Source organism: Scyliorhinus torazame, chromosome 9 (assembly GCF_047496885.1).
Source record: "Scyliorhinus torazame isolate Kashiwa2021f chromosome 9, sScyTor2.1, whole genome shotgun sequence".
Taxonomy (NCBI): Eukaryota; Metazoa; Chordata; class Chondrichthyes; order Carcharhiniformes; family Scyliorhinidae; genus Scyliorhinus; species Scyliorhinus torazame.
In genome coordinates this window covers 3,300,084-3,315,221 of record NC_092715.1, presented here as the reverse complement: position 1 = coordinate 3,315,221, position 15,138 = coordinate 3,300,084, and the positions used below count along the sequence as shown (strand labels likewise).

At 59.4% G+C, this 15,138-nt stretch overlaps 1 protein-coding gene across 1 annotated transcript in view; it reads left to right on the top strand.

The window, feature by feature from the left end:
* The window catches only part of LOC140429048 (receptor-type tyrosine-protein phosphatase kappa-like), a 330,643-nt gene that overhangs the window by 28,672 nt on the left and 286,833 nt on the right, over positions 1-15,138 (top strand). The window lies entirely within an intron of this gene.

The window sequence follows — 15,138 nt, the reverse complement described above, 5'->3', positions numbered from 1 at the left end:
ATGCACTTCAGGCCACCAGACCCACTGTGTTCAGCAACTTCTCCCCATCTGCTCTGCCTCAGAGCCACACTGTCCCTATTCCCTAGTTCTCCCTCAATGCTCTCACCTTCTGACCTATTGCTCCTGAGCCCACCCCCCTGCCATACTAGTTTAAACCCTCCCTTGTGACACTAGCAAAACCTCGCGGCCAGGATATTTATGCCTCACCGGTTTAGATGCAACCCGTCCTTCTTATATAGGTCACACCTGCCCCGGAAGAGCTCCCAGTGGTCCAGATAACGGAAACCCTCCCTCCTACACCAGCTGTTTAGCCACGTGTTTAGCTGCTCTATCTTCCTATTTCTAGCCTCACTGGCACGTGGCACAGGGAGTAATCCCGAGATTACAACCCTAGAGGTCCTGTCTTTTAACTTTCTGCCTAGCTCCCTGAACTCCTGCTGCAGAACCTCATGCCCCTTCCTGCCTATGTCGTTAGTACCAATATGTACAACGACCTCTGCCTGTTTGCCCTCCCCCTTAAGGATGTCCTCTACCCGTTCGGAGACATCCTGGACCCTGGCACCAGGGAGGCAACATACCATCCTGGAGTCTTTCACGTCCACAGAAGCGCCTATCTGTGCCCCTGACTATAGAGTCCCCTATGACTATTGCTCTTCTGCGCTTTGACCCTCCCTTCTGAACATCAGAGCCAGCCGTGGTGCCACTGCTCTGGCTGCTGCTGCTATCCCCCCCGACAGTATCCAAAGTGGTATACCTGTTCGAGAGGGGGACAACCACAGGGGATTCCTGCACTGACTGCCTGCAGTCACCCATTCTGGTGGTCACCCATTTCTCTGTCTGCACCTTGGGTGTGACCACATTTATATAACTGCGATCTATGACGCTTTCCGCCACCTGCATGCTCCTAAGTGCATCCAATTGCTGCTCCAACCGAACCATGCGGCCTGTGAGGAGCTCCAGTTGGGTGCACTTTCTGCAGATGAAGACATCCAGGACGCTGGAAGCCTCCCGGACCTGCCACATCTCACAGTTAGAGCACAGCACCCCTCTAACTGACATTGTGTCAATTAATTAAAATTAAACGTTTTTTTTTAAATTTTACATTTTTTTTTTTAAATTTCAAAGTTACTGTTAACTATCTGTTTCCTAGCACTAGATTTCTAATATAAATGTGAAAGCTAAATATAGTACTCTCCGATCTCTGGCTTAGATATCCCTCTAAATTATAATTAAGTAATTATGTTTAATTAGATACCAATGCTTAATTTTTTTAATTTAGTGTAGATTCCCAACCAGCCACACAGGCCACAGCTTTTCTGTGATGTCACTTCAGTTTCCCCGACACACACAATTTGAAAAAGGTATAAAAGTAAAAATTAGTAAAAATCACTTACTTGCCTTCTTACCCTCTGAGTGTCTGAGACGTTCTCAGGTTCTCTCCCTGACAGAGACTGCTCCTCCTCCTCCGAACGGCTCCCGGCACTGGGCCGCGATCTTTTAAAATCTCCGCTCCGACTCGCAGCTCCCGCGCTTTTTAAATCTCCCGCGCTGTTTTCACTGTCCCGGCTCACTCACCTCTCGCGCTGTTTTCAATGTCTCGGCTCACTCACCTCCCGCGCTGTTTTCACTGTCCCGGCTCACTCACCTCTCGCGCTGTTTTCAATGTCTCGGCTCACTCTCCTCCCGCGCTGTTTTCACTGTCCCGGCTCACTCACCTCTCGCGCTGTTTTCACTGTCCCGGCTCACTCACCTCTCGCGCTGTTTTCACTGTCCCGGCTCACTCACCTCTCGCGCTGTTTTCACTGTCCCGGCTCACTCAACTCCCGCGCTGTTTTCACTGTCCCGGCTCACTCAGCACTCGCGCTGTTTTCACTGTCCCGGCTCACTCACCTCTCGCGCTGTTTTCACTGTCCCGGCTCACTCAGCTCCCGCGCTGTTTTCACTGTCCCGGCTCACTCAGCTCCCGCGCTGTTTTCACTGTCCCGGCTCACTCAGCTCCCGCGCTGTTTTCACTGTCCCGGCTCACTCTCCTCCCGCGCTGTTTTCAATGTCCCGGATCACTCAGCTCCCGCGCTGTTTTCACTGTCCCGGCTCACTCTCCTCCCGCGCTGTTTTCAAAGTCCAGGCTCTCTCTCCTCCCGCGCTGTTTTCACTGTCCCGGCTCACTCACCTCTCGCGCTGTTTTCACTGTCCCGGCTCACTCACCTCTCGCGCTGTTTTCACTGTCCCGGCTCACTCACCTCTCGCGCTGTTTTCACTGTCCCGGCTCACTCAACTCCCGCGCTGTTTTCACTGTCCCGGCTCACTCAGCACTCGCGCTGTTTTCACTGTCCCGGCTCACTCACCTCTCGCGCTGTTTTCACTGTCCCGGCTCACTCAGCTCCCGCGCTGTTTTCACTGTCCCGGCTCACTCAGCTCCCGCGCTGTTTTCACTGTCCCGGCTCACTCAGCTCCCGCGCTGTTTTCACTGTCCCGGCTCACTCTCCTCCCGCGCTGTTTTCAATGTCCCGGATCACTCAGCTCCCGCGCTGTTTTCACTGTCCCGGCTCACTCACCTCCCGCGCTGTTTTCACTGTCCTGGCTCACTCACATCCCGCGCTGTTTTCACTGTCCCGGCTCACTCAGCTCCCGCGCTGTTTTCACTGTCCCGGCTCACTCTCCTCCCGCGCTGTTTTCACTGTCCCGGCTCACTCAGCTCCCGCGCTGTTTTCACTGTCCCAGCTCACTCTCCTCCCGCGCTGTTTTCACTGTCCCGGCTCACTCTCCTCCCGCGCTGTTTTCACTGTCCCAGCTCACTCTCCTCCCACGCTGTTTTCACTGTCCCGGCTCACTCTCCTCTCGCGCTGGTTTCACTGTCCCGGCTCACTCAGCTCCCGTGCTGTTTTCACTGTCCCGGCTCACTCACCTCCCGCGCTGTTTTCAAAGTCCCGGCTCACTCAGCTCCCGCGCTGTTTTCAAAGTCCCGGCTCACTCACCTCCCGCGCTGTTTTCACTGTCCCGGCTCACTCAGCTCCCACGCTGTTTTCACTGTCCCGGCTCACTCTCCTCTCGCGCTGTTTTCACTGTCCCGGCTCACTCAGCTCCCGCGCTGTTTTCACTGTCCCGGCTCACTCAGCTCCCGCGCTGTTTTCACTGTCCCGGCTGTCTCTCCTCCCGCGCTGTTTTCACTGTCCCGGCTCACTCTCCTCCCGCGCTGTTTTCACTGTCCCGGCTCACTCACCTCCCGCGCTGTTTTCAAAGTCCCGGCTCACTCAGCTCCCGCGCTGTTTTCACTGTCCCGGCTCTCTCACCTCCCTCGCTGTTTTCACTGTCCCTGCTCACTCACCTCTCGCGCTGTTTTCACTGTCCCGGCTCACTCAGCTCCCGCGCTGATTTCACTGTCCCGGCTCACTCTCCTCTCGCGCTGTTTTCACTGTCCCGGCTCTCTCTCCTAAAACGCAGTATTCACTGTACCGGCTAACTCAGCTCCCGCGCTGTTTTCAAAGTCCCGGCTCACTCAGCTCCCGCGCTGTTTTCACTGTCCCGGCTCACTCAGCTCCCGCGCTGTTTTCACTGTCCCGGCTCACTCAGCTCTCGCGCTGTTTTCACTGTCCCGGCTCACTCAGCTCCCGCGCTGTTTTCACTGTCCCGGCTCACTCAGCTCCCACGCTGTTTTCACTGTCCCGGCTCACTCAGCTCCCGCGCTGTTTTCACTGTCCCGGCTCACTCAGCTCCCGCGCTGTTTTCACTGTCCCGGCTCACTCACCTCTCGCGCTGTTTTCACTGTCCCGGCTCACTCTCCTCCCGCGCTGTTTTCACTGTCCCGGCTCACTCAGCTCCCGCGCTGTTTTCAAAGTCCCGGCTCACTCACCTCCCGCGCTGTTTTCACTGTCCCGGCTCACTCAGCTCCCGCGCTGTTTTCACTGTCCCGGCTCACTCACCTCCCGCGCTGTTTTCACTGTCCCGGCTCACTCACCTCTCGCGCTGTTTTCAATGTCCCGGCTCTCTCACCTCCCGCGCTGTTTTCACTGTCCCGGCTCACTCACCTCCCGCGCTGTTTTCACTGTCCCGGCTCTCTCACCTCCCGCGCTGTTTTCACTGTCCCGGCTCACTCAGCTCCCGCGCTGTTTTCACTGTCCCGGCTCACTCACCTCCCGCGCTGATTTCACTGTCCCGGCTCACTCACCTCCCACACTGTTTTCACTGTCCCGGCTCTCTCTCGTCCCGCGCTGTTTTCACTGTCCCGGCTCACTCACCTCCCGCGCTGTTTTCACTGTCCCGGCTCACTCACCTCCCGCGCTGTTTTCACTGTCCCGGCTCACTCTCCTCCCGCGCTGTTTTCACTGTCCCGGCTCACTCAGCTCCCGCGCTGTTTTAACGGTCCCAGCTCACTCTCCTCTCGCGATGTTTTCACTGTCCCGGCTCACTCAGCTCCCGTGCTGTTTTCACTGTCCTGGCTCACTCTCCTCCCGCGCTGTTTTCTCTGTCCCGGCTCTCTCTCCTCCCGCGCTGTTTTCAATGTCCCGGCTCACTCTCCTCTCGCACTGTTTTCAATGTCCCGGCTCACTCACCTCCCGCGCTGTTTTCACTGTCCCGGCTCACACTCCTCCCGCGCTGTTTTCACTGTTCCGGCTCTCTCACCTCCCGCGCTGTTTTCACTGTCCCGGCTCACTCACCTCCCGCGCTGTTTTCAATGTCCCGGCTCACTCACCTCCCCGCTGTTTTCACTGTCCCGGCTCACTCACCTCCCGCGTTGTTTTCACTGTCCCGGCTCACTCTCCTCTCGCACTGTTTTCAATGTCCCGGCTCACTCACCTCCCGCGCTGTTTTCACTGTCCCGGCTCACACTCCCGCGCTGTTTTCACTGTTCCGGCTCTCTCACCTCCCGCGCTGTTTTCAATGTCCCGGCTCACTCACCTCCCGCGCTGTTTTCACTGTCCCGGCTCACTCACCTCCCGCGCTGTTTTCAATGTCCCGGCTCACTCACCTCCCGCGTTGTTTTCACTGTCCCGGCTCTCTCTCCTCCCGCGCTGTTTTCACTGTCCCGGCTCACTCTCCTCCCGCGCTGTTTTCACTGTCCCGGCTCACTCTCCTCCCGCGCTGTTTTCAATGTCCCAGCTCACTCACCTCCCGCGCTGTTTACAATGTCCCGGCTCACTCACCTCCCACGCTGTTTTCACTGTCCCGGCTCACTCAGCTCCCGCGCTGTTTTCACTGTCCCGGCTCACTCACATCCCGCGCTGTTTTCACTGTGCCGGCTCACTCTCCTCCCGCGCTGTTTTCAATGTCCCGGCTCACTCTCCTCCCGCGCTGTTTTCAATGTCCCGGCTCACTCACCTCCCGCGCTGTTTTCACTGTCCCGGCTCACTCACATCCCGCGCTGTTTTCACTGTGCCGGCTCACTCTCCTCCCGCGCTGTTTTCAATGTCCCGGCTCTCTCTCCTCCCGCGCTGTTTTCAATGTCCCGGCTCACTCACATCCCGCGCTGTTTTCACTGTGCCGGCTCACTCTCCTCCCGCGCTGTTTTCAATGTCCCGGCTCTCTCTCCTCCCGCGCTGTTTTCAATGTCCCGGCTCACTCACATCCCGCGCTGTTTTCACTGTGCCGGCTCACTCACATCCCGCGCTGTTTTCACTGTCCCGGCTCTCTCTCCTCCCGCGCTGTTTTCAATGTCCCGGCTCACTCACCTCCCGCGCTGTTTTCACTGTCCCGGCTCACTCACATCCCGCGCTGTTTTCAATGTCCCGGCTCTCTCTCCTCCCGCGCTGTTTTCAATGTCCCGGCTCACTCACCTCCCGCGCTGTTTTCACTGTCCCGGCTCACTCACCTCTCGCGCTGTTTTCAATGTCCCGGCTCACTCACCTCCCGCGCTGTTTTCAATGTCCCGGCTCACTCACCTCCCGCGTTGTTTTCACTGTCCCGGCTCACTCACCTCCCGCGCTGTTTTCAATGTCCCGGCTCACTCTCCTCCCGCGCTGTTTTCACTGTCCCGGCTCACTCTCCTCCCGCGCTGATTTCACTGTCCCGGCTCACTCAGCTCCCGCGCTGTTTTCACTGTCCCGGCTCACTCACCTCTCGCGCTGTTTTCACTTTCCCGGCTCACTCTCCTCCCGCGCTGTTTTCACTGTCCCGGCTCACTCACCTCTCGCGCTGTTTTCAATGTCCCGGCTCACTCTCCTCCCGCGCTGTTTTCACTGTCCCGGCTCACTCAGCTCTCGCGCTGTTTTCAATGTCCCGGCTAACTCACCTCCCGCGCTGTTTTCACTGTCCCGGCTCACTCACCTCTCGCGCTGTTTTCAATGTCCCGGCTCACTCTCCTCCCGCGCTGTTTTCACTGTCCCGGCTCACTCAGCTCCCGCGCTGTTTTCACTGTCCCGGCTCACTCACCTCTCGCGCTGTTTTCAATGTCCCGGCTAACTCACCTCCCGCGCTGTTTTCACTGTCCCGGCTCACTCACCCCCCGCGCTGTTTTCACTGTCCCGGCTCACTCACCTCTCGCGCTGTTTTCACTGTCCCGGCTCACTCACCTCCCACGCTGTTTTCAAAGTCCCGGCTCTCTCTCCTCCCGCGCTGTTTTCACTGTCCCGGCTCACTCACCTCCCGCGCTGTTTTCACTGTCCCGGCTCACTCACATCCCGCGCTGTTTTCACTGTCCCGGCTCACTCACCTCCCGCGCTGTTTTCAATGTCCCGGCTCACTCTCCTCCCGCGCTGTTTTCACTGTCCCGGCTCACTCTCCTCCCGCGCTGATTTCACTGTCCCGGCTCACTCAGCTCCCGCGCTGTTTTCACTGTCCCGGCTCACTCACCTCTCGCGCTGTTTTCACTTTCCCGGCTCACTCTCCTCCCGCGCTGTTTTCACTGTCCCGGCTCACTCACCTCTCGCGCTGTTTTCAATGTCCCGGCTCACTCTCCTCCCGCGCTGTTTTCACTGTCCCGGCTCACTCAGCTCTCGCGCTGTTTTCAATGTCCCGGCTAACTCACCTCCCGCGCTGTTTTCACTGTCCCGGCTCACTCACCTCTCGCGCTGTTTTCAATGTCCCGGCTCACTCTCCTCCCGCGCTGTTTTCACTGTCCCGGCTCACTCAGCTCCCGCGCTGTTTTCACTGTCCCGGCTCACTCACCTCTCGCGCTGTTTTCAATGTCCCGGCTAACTCACCTCCCGCGCTGTTTTCACTGTCCCGGCTCACTCACCCCCCGCGCTGTTTTCACTGTCCCGGCTCACTCACCTCTCGCGCTGTTTTCACTGTCCCGGCTCACTCACCTCCCACGCTGTTTTCAAAGTCCCGGCTCTCTCTCCTCCCGCGCTGTTTTCACTGTCCCGGCTCACTCACCTCCCGCGCTGTTTTCACTGTCCCGGCTCACTCACATCCCGCGCTGTTTTCACTGTCCCGGCTCACTCAGCTCCCGCGCTGTTTTCACTGTCCCGGCTCACTCTCCTCCCGCGCTGTTTTCACTGTCCCAGCTCACTCTCCTCCCGCGCTGTTTTCACTGTCCCGGCTCACTCTCCTCTCGCGCTGGTTTCACTGTCCCGGCTCACTCAGCTCCCGTGCTGTTTTCACTGTCCCGGCTCACTCACCTCCCGCGCTGTTTTCAAGGTCCCGGCTCACTCAGCTCCCGCGCTGTTTTCAAAGTCCCGGCTCACTCACCTCCCGCGCTGTTTTCACTGTCCCGGCTCACTCAGCTCCCACGCTGTTTTCACTGTCCCGGCTCACTCTCCTCTCGCGCTGTTTTCACTGTCCCGGCTCACTCAGCTCCCGCGCTGTTTTCACTGTCCCGGCTCACTCAGCTCACGCGCTGTTTTCACTGTCCCGGCTCACTCAGCTCCCGCGCTGTTTTCACTGTCCCGGCTGTCTCTCCTCCCGCGCTGTTTTCACTGTCCCGGCTCACTCACCTCCCGCGCTGTTTTCAAAGTCCCGGCTCACTCACCTCCCGCGCTGTTTTCACTGTCCCGGCTCACTCAGCTCCCGCGCTGTTTTCACTGTCCCGGCTGTCTCTCCTCCCGCGCAGTTTTCACTATCCTGGCTCACTCACCTCCCGCGCTGTTTTCAAAGTCCCGGCTCACTCAGCTCCCGCGCTGTTTTCACTGTCCCGGCTCACTCAGCTCCCGCGCTGTTTTCACTGTCCCGGCTCACTCTCCTCTCGCGCTGTTTTCACTGTCCCGGCTCTCTCTCCTAAAACGCAGTATTCACTGTACCGGCTCACTCAGCTCCCGCGCTGTTTTCAAAGTCCCGGCTCACTCAGCTCCCGCGCTGTTTTCACTGTCCCGGCTCACTCAGCTCCCGCGCTGTTTTCACTGTCCCGGCTCACTCAGCTCTCGCGCTGTTTTCACTGTCCCGGCTCACTCAGCTCCCGCGCTGTTTTCACTGTCCCGGCTCACTCAGCTCCCACGCTGTTTTCACTGTCCCGGCTCACTCAGCTCCCGCGCTGTTTTCACTGTTCCGGCTCACTCACCTCCCGCGCTGTTTTCACTGTCCCGGCTCACTCACCTCTCGCGCTGTTTTCAATGTCCCGGCTCTCTCACCTCCCGCGCTGTTTTCACTGTCCCGGCTCACTCAGCTCCCGCGCTGTTTTCAATGTCCCGGCTCATTCAGCTCCCGCGCTGTTTTCACTGTCCCGGCTCACTCAGCTCCCGCGCTGTTTTCACTGTCCCGGCTCACTCACCTCCCGCGCTGTTTTCACTGTCCCGGCTCACTCACCTCCCGCGCTGTTTTCACTGTCCCGGCTCTCTCTCGTCCCGCGCTGTTTTCACTGTCCCGGCTCACTCACCTCCCGCGCTGTTTTCACTGTCCCGGCTCACTCACCTCCCGCGCTGTTTTCACTGTCCCGGCTCACTCTCCTCCCGCGCTGTTTTCACTGTCCCGGCTCACTCAGCTCCCGCGCTGTTTTAACGGTCCCAGCTCACTCTCCTCTCGCGATGTTTTCACAGTCCTGGCTCACTCTCCTCCCGCGCTGTTTTCTCTGTCCCGGCTCTCTCTCCTCCCGCGCTGTTTTCAATGTCCCGGCTCTCTCACCTCCCGCGCTGTTTTCTCTGTCCCGGCTCTCTCTCCTCTCGCGCTGTTTTCACAGTCCTGGCTCACTCTCCTCCCGCGCTGTTTTCTCTGTCCCGGCTCTCTCTCCTCCCGCGCTGTTTTCAATGTCCCGGCTCACTCTCCTCTCGCACTGTTTTCAATGTCCCGGCTCACTCACCTCCCGCGCTGTTTTCACTGTCCCGGCTCACACTCCTCCCGCGCTGTTTTCACAGTTCCGGCTCTCTCACCTCCCGCGCTGTTTTCACTGTCCCGGCTCACTCACCTCCCGCGCTGTTTTCAATGTCCCGGCTCACTCACCTCCCGCGCTGTTTTCACTGTCCCGGCTCACTCACCTCCCGCGTTGTTTTCACTGTCCCGGCTCACTCTCCTCTCGCACTGTTTTCAATGTCCCGGCTCACTCACCTCCCGCGCTGTTTTCACTGTCCCGGCTCACTCTCCTCTCGCACTGTTTTCAATGTCCCGGCTCACTCTCCTCCCGCGCTGTTTTCACTGTCCCGGCTCACTCTCCTCCCGCGCTGTTTTCAATGTCCCAGCTCACTCACCTCCCGCGCTGTTTACAATGTCCCGGCTCACTCACCTCCCACGCTGTTTTCACTGTCCCGGCTCACTCACATCCCGCGCTGTTTTCACTGTGCCGGCTCACTCTCCTCCCGCGCTGTTTTCAATGTCCCGGCTCACTCTCCTCCCGCGCTGTTTTCAATGTCCCGGCTCACTCACCTCCCGCGCTGTTTTCACTGTCCCGGCTCACTCACATCCCGCGCTGTTTTCACTGTGCCGGCTCACTCTCCTCCCGCGCTGTTTTCAATGTCCCGGCTCTCTCTCCTCCCGCGCTGTTTTCAATGTCCCGGCTCACTCACATCCCGCGCTGTTTTCACTGTGCCGGCTCACTCTCCTCCCGCGCTGTTTTCAATGTCCCGGCTCTCTCTCCTCCCGCGCTGTTTTCAATGTCCCGGCTCACTCACCTCCCGCGCTGTTTTCACTGTCCCGGCTCACTCAGCTCCCGCGCTGTTTTCACTGTCCTGGCTCTCTCTCCTCCCGCGCTGTTTTCACTGTCGGGGCTCACTCAGCTCTCGCGCTGTTTTCACTGTCCTGGCTCTCTCTCCTCCCGCGCTGATTTCACTGTCCCGGCTCACTCAGCTCCCGCGCTGTTTTCACTGTCCCGGCTCACTCACCTCTCGCGCTGTTTTCACTTTCCCGGCTCACTCTCCTCCCGCGCTGTTTTCACTGTCCCGGCTCACTCACCTCTCGCGCTGTTTTCAATGTCCCGGCTCACTCTCCTCCCGCGCTGTTTTCACTGTCCCGGCTCACTCAGCTCTCGCGCTGTTTTCAATGTCCCGGCTAACTCACCTCCCGCGCTGTTTTCACTGTCCCGGCTCACTCACCTCTCGCGCTGTTTTCAATGTCCCGGCTCACTCTCCTCCCGCGCTGTTTTCACTGTCCCGGCTCACTCAGCTCCCGCGCTGTTTTCACTGTCCCGGCTCACTCACCTCTCGCGCTGTTTTCAATGTCCCGGCTAACTCACCTCCCGCGCTGTTTTCACTGTCCCGGCTCACTCACCCCCCGCGCTGTTTTCACTGTCCCGGCTCACTCACCTCTCGCGCTGTTTTCACTGTCCCGGCTCACTCACCTCCCACGCTGTTTTCAAAGTCCCGGCTCTCTCTCCTCCCGCGCTGTTTTCACTGTCCCGGCTCACTCACCTCCCGCGCTGTTTTCACTGTCCCGGCTCACTCACATCCCGCGCTGTTTTCACTGTCCCGGCTCACTCACCTCCCGCGCTGTTTTCAATGTCCCGGCTCACTCTCCTCCCGCGCTGTTTTCACTGTCCCGGCTCACTCTCCTCCCGCGCTGATTTCACTGTCCCGGCTCACTCAGCTCCCGCGCTGTTTTCACTGTCCCGGCTCACTCACCTCTCGCGCTGTTTTCACTTTCCCGGCTCACTCTCCTCCCGCGCTGTTTTCACTGTCCCGGCTCACTCACCTCTCGCGCTGTTTTCAATGTCCCGGCTCACTCTCCTCCCGCGCTGTTTTCACTGTCCCGGCTCACTCAGCTCTCGCGCTGTTTTCAATGTCCCGGCTAACTCACCTCCCGCGCTGTTTTCACTGTCCCGGCTCACTCACCTCTCGCGCTGTTTTCAATGTCCCGGCTCACTCTCCTCCCGCGCTGTTTTCACTGTCCCGGCTCACTCAGCTCCCGCGCTGTTTTCACTGTCCCGGCTCACTCACCTCTCGCGCTGTTTTCAATGTCCCGGCTAACTCACCTCCCGCGCTGTTTTCACTGTCCCGGCTCACTCACCCCCCGCGCTGTTTTCACTGTCCCGGCTCACTCACCTCTCGCGCTGTTTTCACTGTCCCGGCTCACTCACCTCCCACGCTGTTTTCAAAGTCCCGGCTCTCTCTCCTCCCGCGCTGTTTTCACTGTCCCGGCTCACTCACCTCCCGCGCTGTTTTCACTGTCCCGGCTCACTCACATCCCGCGCTGTTTTCACTGTCCCGGCTCACTCAGCTCCCGCGCTGTTTTCACTGTCCCGGCTCACTCTCCTCCCGCGCTGTTTTCACTGTCCCAGCTCACTCTCCTCCCGCGCTGTTTTCACTGTCCCGGCTCACTCTCCTCTCGCGCTGGTTTCACTGTCCCGGCTCACTCAGCTCCCGTGCTGTTTTCACTGTCCCGGCTCACTCACCTCCCGCGCTGTTTTCAAGGTCCCGGCTCACTCAGCTCCCGCGCTGTTTTCAAAGTCCCGGCTCACTCACCTCCCGCGCTGTTTTCACTGTCCCGGCTCACTCAGCTCCCACGCTGTTTTCACTGTCCCGGCTCACTCTCCTCTCGCGCTGTTTTCACTGTCCCGGCTCACTCAGCTCCCGCGCTGTTTTCACTGTCCCGGCTCACTCAGCTCACGCGCTGTTTTCACTGTCCCGGCTCACTCAGCTCCCGCGCTGTTTTCACTGTCCCGGCTGTCTCTCCTCCCGCGCTGTTTTCACTGTCCCGGCTCACTCACCTCCCGCGCTGTTTTCAAAGTCCCGGCTCACTCACCTCCCGCGCTGTTTTCACTGTCCCGGCTCACTCAGCTCCCGCGCTGTTTTCACTGTCCCGGCTGTCTCTCCTCCCGCGCTGTTTTCACTATCCTGGCTCACTCACCTCCCGCGCTGTTTTCAAAGTCCCGGCTCACTCAGCTCCCGCGCTGTTTTCACTGTCCCGGCTCACTCAGCTCCCGCGCTGTTTTCACTGTCCCGGCTCACTCTCCTCTCGCGCTGTTTTCACTGTCCCGGCTCTCTCTCCTAAAACGCAGTATTCACTGTACCGGCTCACTCAGCTCCCGCGCTGTTTTCAAAGTCCCGGCTCACTCAGCTCCCGCGCTGTTTTCACTGTCCCGGCTCACTCAGCTCCCGCGCTGTTTTCACTGTCCCGGCTCACTCAGCTCTCGCGCTGTTTTCACTGTCCCGGCTCACTCAGCTCCCGCGCTGTTTTCACTGTCCCGGCTCACTCAGCTCCCACGCTGTTTTCACTGTCCCGGCTCACTCAGCTCCCGCGCTGTTTTCACTGTTCCGGCTCACTCACCTCCCGCGCTGTTTTCACTGTCCCGGCTCACTCACCTCTCGCGCTGTTTTCAATGTCCCAGCTCTCTCACCTCCCGCGCTGTTTTCACTGTCCCGGCTCACTCAGCTCCCGCGCTGTTTTCAATGTCCCGGCTCATTCAGCTCCCGCGCTGTTTTCACTGTCCCGGCTCACTCAGCTCCCGCGCTGTTTTCACTGTCCCGGCTCACTCACCTCCCGCGCTGTTTTCACTGTCCCGGCTCACTCACCTCCCGCGCTGTTTTCACTGTCCCGGCTCTCTCTCGTCCCGCGCTGTTTTCACTGTCCCGGCTCACTCACCTCCCGCGCTGTTTTCACTGTCCCGGCTCACTCACCTCCCGCGCTGTTTTCACTGTCCCGGCTCACTCTCCTCCCGCGCTGTTTTCACTGTCCCGGCTCACTCAGCTCCCGCGCTGTTTTAACGGTCCCAGCTCACTCTCCTCTCGCGATGTTTTCACAGTCCTGGCTCACTCTCCTCCCGCGCTGTTTTCTCTGTCCCGGCTCTCTCTCCTCCCGCGCTGTTTTCAATGTCCCGGCTCTCTCACCTCCCGCGCTGTTTTCTCTGTCCCGGCTCTCTCTCCTCTCGCGCTGTTTTCACAGTCCTGGCTCACTCTCCTCCCGCGCTGTTTTCTCTGTCCCGGCTCTCTCTCCTCCCGCGCTGTTTTCAATGTCCCGGCTCACTCTCCTCTCGCACTTTTTTCAATGTCCCGGCTCACTCACCTCCCGCGCTGTTTTCACTGTCCCGGCTCACACTCCTCCCGCGCTGTTTTCACAGTTCCGGCTCTCTCACCTCCCGCGCTGTTTTCACTGTCCCGGCTCACTCACCTCCCGCGCTGTTTTCAATGTCCCGGCTCACTCACCTCCCGCGCTGTTTTCACTGTCCCGGCTCACTCACCTCCCGCGTTGTTTTCACTGTCCCGGCTCACTCTCCTCTCGCACTGTTTTCAATGTCCCGGCTCACTCACCTCCCGCGCTGTTTTCACTGTCCCGGCTCACTCTCCTCTCGCACTGTTTTCAATGTCCCGGCTCACTCTCCTCCCGCGCTGTTTTCACTGTCCCGGCTCACTCTCCTCCCGCGCTGTTTTCAATGTCCCAGCTCACTCACCTCCCGCGCTGTTTACAATGTCCCGGCTCACTCACCTCCCACGCTGTTTTCACTGTCCCGGCTCACTCACATCCCGCGCTGTTTTCACTGTGCCGGCTCACTCTCCTCCCGCGCTGTTTTCAATGTCCCGGCTCACTCTCCTCCCGCGCTGTTTTCAATGTCCCGGCTCACTCACCTCCCGCGCTGTTTTCACTGTCCCGGCTCACTCACATCCCGCGCTGTTTTCACTGTGCCGGCTCACTCTCCTCCCGCGCTGTTTTCAATGTCCCGGCTCTCTCTCCTCCCGCGCTGTTTTCAATGTCCCGGCTCACTCACATCCCGCGCTGTTTTCACTGTGCCGGCTCACTCTCCTCCCGCGCTGTTTTCAATGTCCCGGCTCTCTCTCCTCCCGCGCTGTTTTCAATGTCCCGGCTCACTCACATCCCGCGCTGTTTTCACTGTGCCGGCTCACTCACATCCCGCGCTGTTTTCACTGTGCCGGCTCACTCTCCTCCCGCGCTGTTTTCAATGTCCCGGCTCACTCACCTCCCGCGCTGTTTTCACTGTCCCGGCTCACTCACATCCCGCGCTGTTTTCAATGTCCCGGCTCTCTCTCCTCCCGCGCTGTTTTCAATGTCCCGGCTCACTCACCTCCCGCGCTGTTTTCACTGTCCCGGCTCACTCACCTCTCGCGCTGTTTTCAATGTCCCGGCTCTCTCTCCTCCCGCGCTGTTTTCAATGTCCCGGCTCACTCACCTCCCGCGCTGTTTTCACTGTCCCGGCTCACTCACCTCTCGCGCTGTTTTCAATGTCCCGGCTCACTCACCTCCCGCGCTGTTTTCAATGTCCCGGCTCACTCACCTCCCGCGTTGTTTTCACTGTCCCGGCTCACTCTCCTCCCGCGCTGATTTCACTGTCCCGGCTCACTCAGCTCCCGCGCTGTTTTCACTGTCCCGGCTCACTCACCTCTCGCGCTGTTTTCACTTTCCCGGCTCACTCTCCTCCCGCGCTGTTTTCACTGTCCCGGCTCACTCACCTCTCGCGCTGTTTTCAATGTCCCGGCTCACTCTCCTCCCGCGCTGTTTTCACTGTCCCGGCTCACTCAGCTCTCGCGCTGTTTTCAATGTCCCGGCTAACTCACCTCCCGCGCTGTTTTCACTGTCCCGGCTCACTCACCTCTCGCGCTGTTTTCAATGTCCCGGCTCACTCTCCTCCCGCGCTGTTTTCACTGTCCCGGCTCACTCAGCTCCCGCGCTGTTTTCACTGTCCCGGCTCACTCACCTCTCGCGCTGTTTTCAATGTCCCGGCTAACTCACCTCCCGCGCTGTTTTCACTGTCCCGGCTCACTCACCCCCCGCGCTGTTTTCACTGTCCCGGCTCACTCACCTCTCGCGCTGTTTTCACTGTCCCGGCTCACTCACCTCCCACGCTGTTTTCACTGTCCCGGCTCACTCACCTCTCGCGCTGTTTTCACCGTC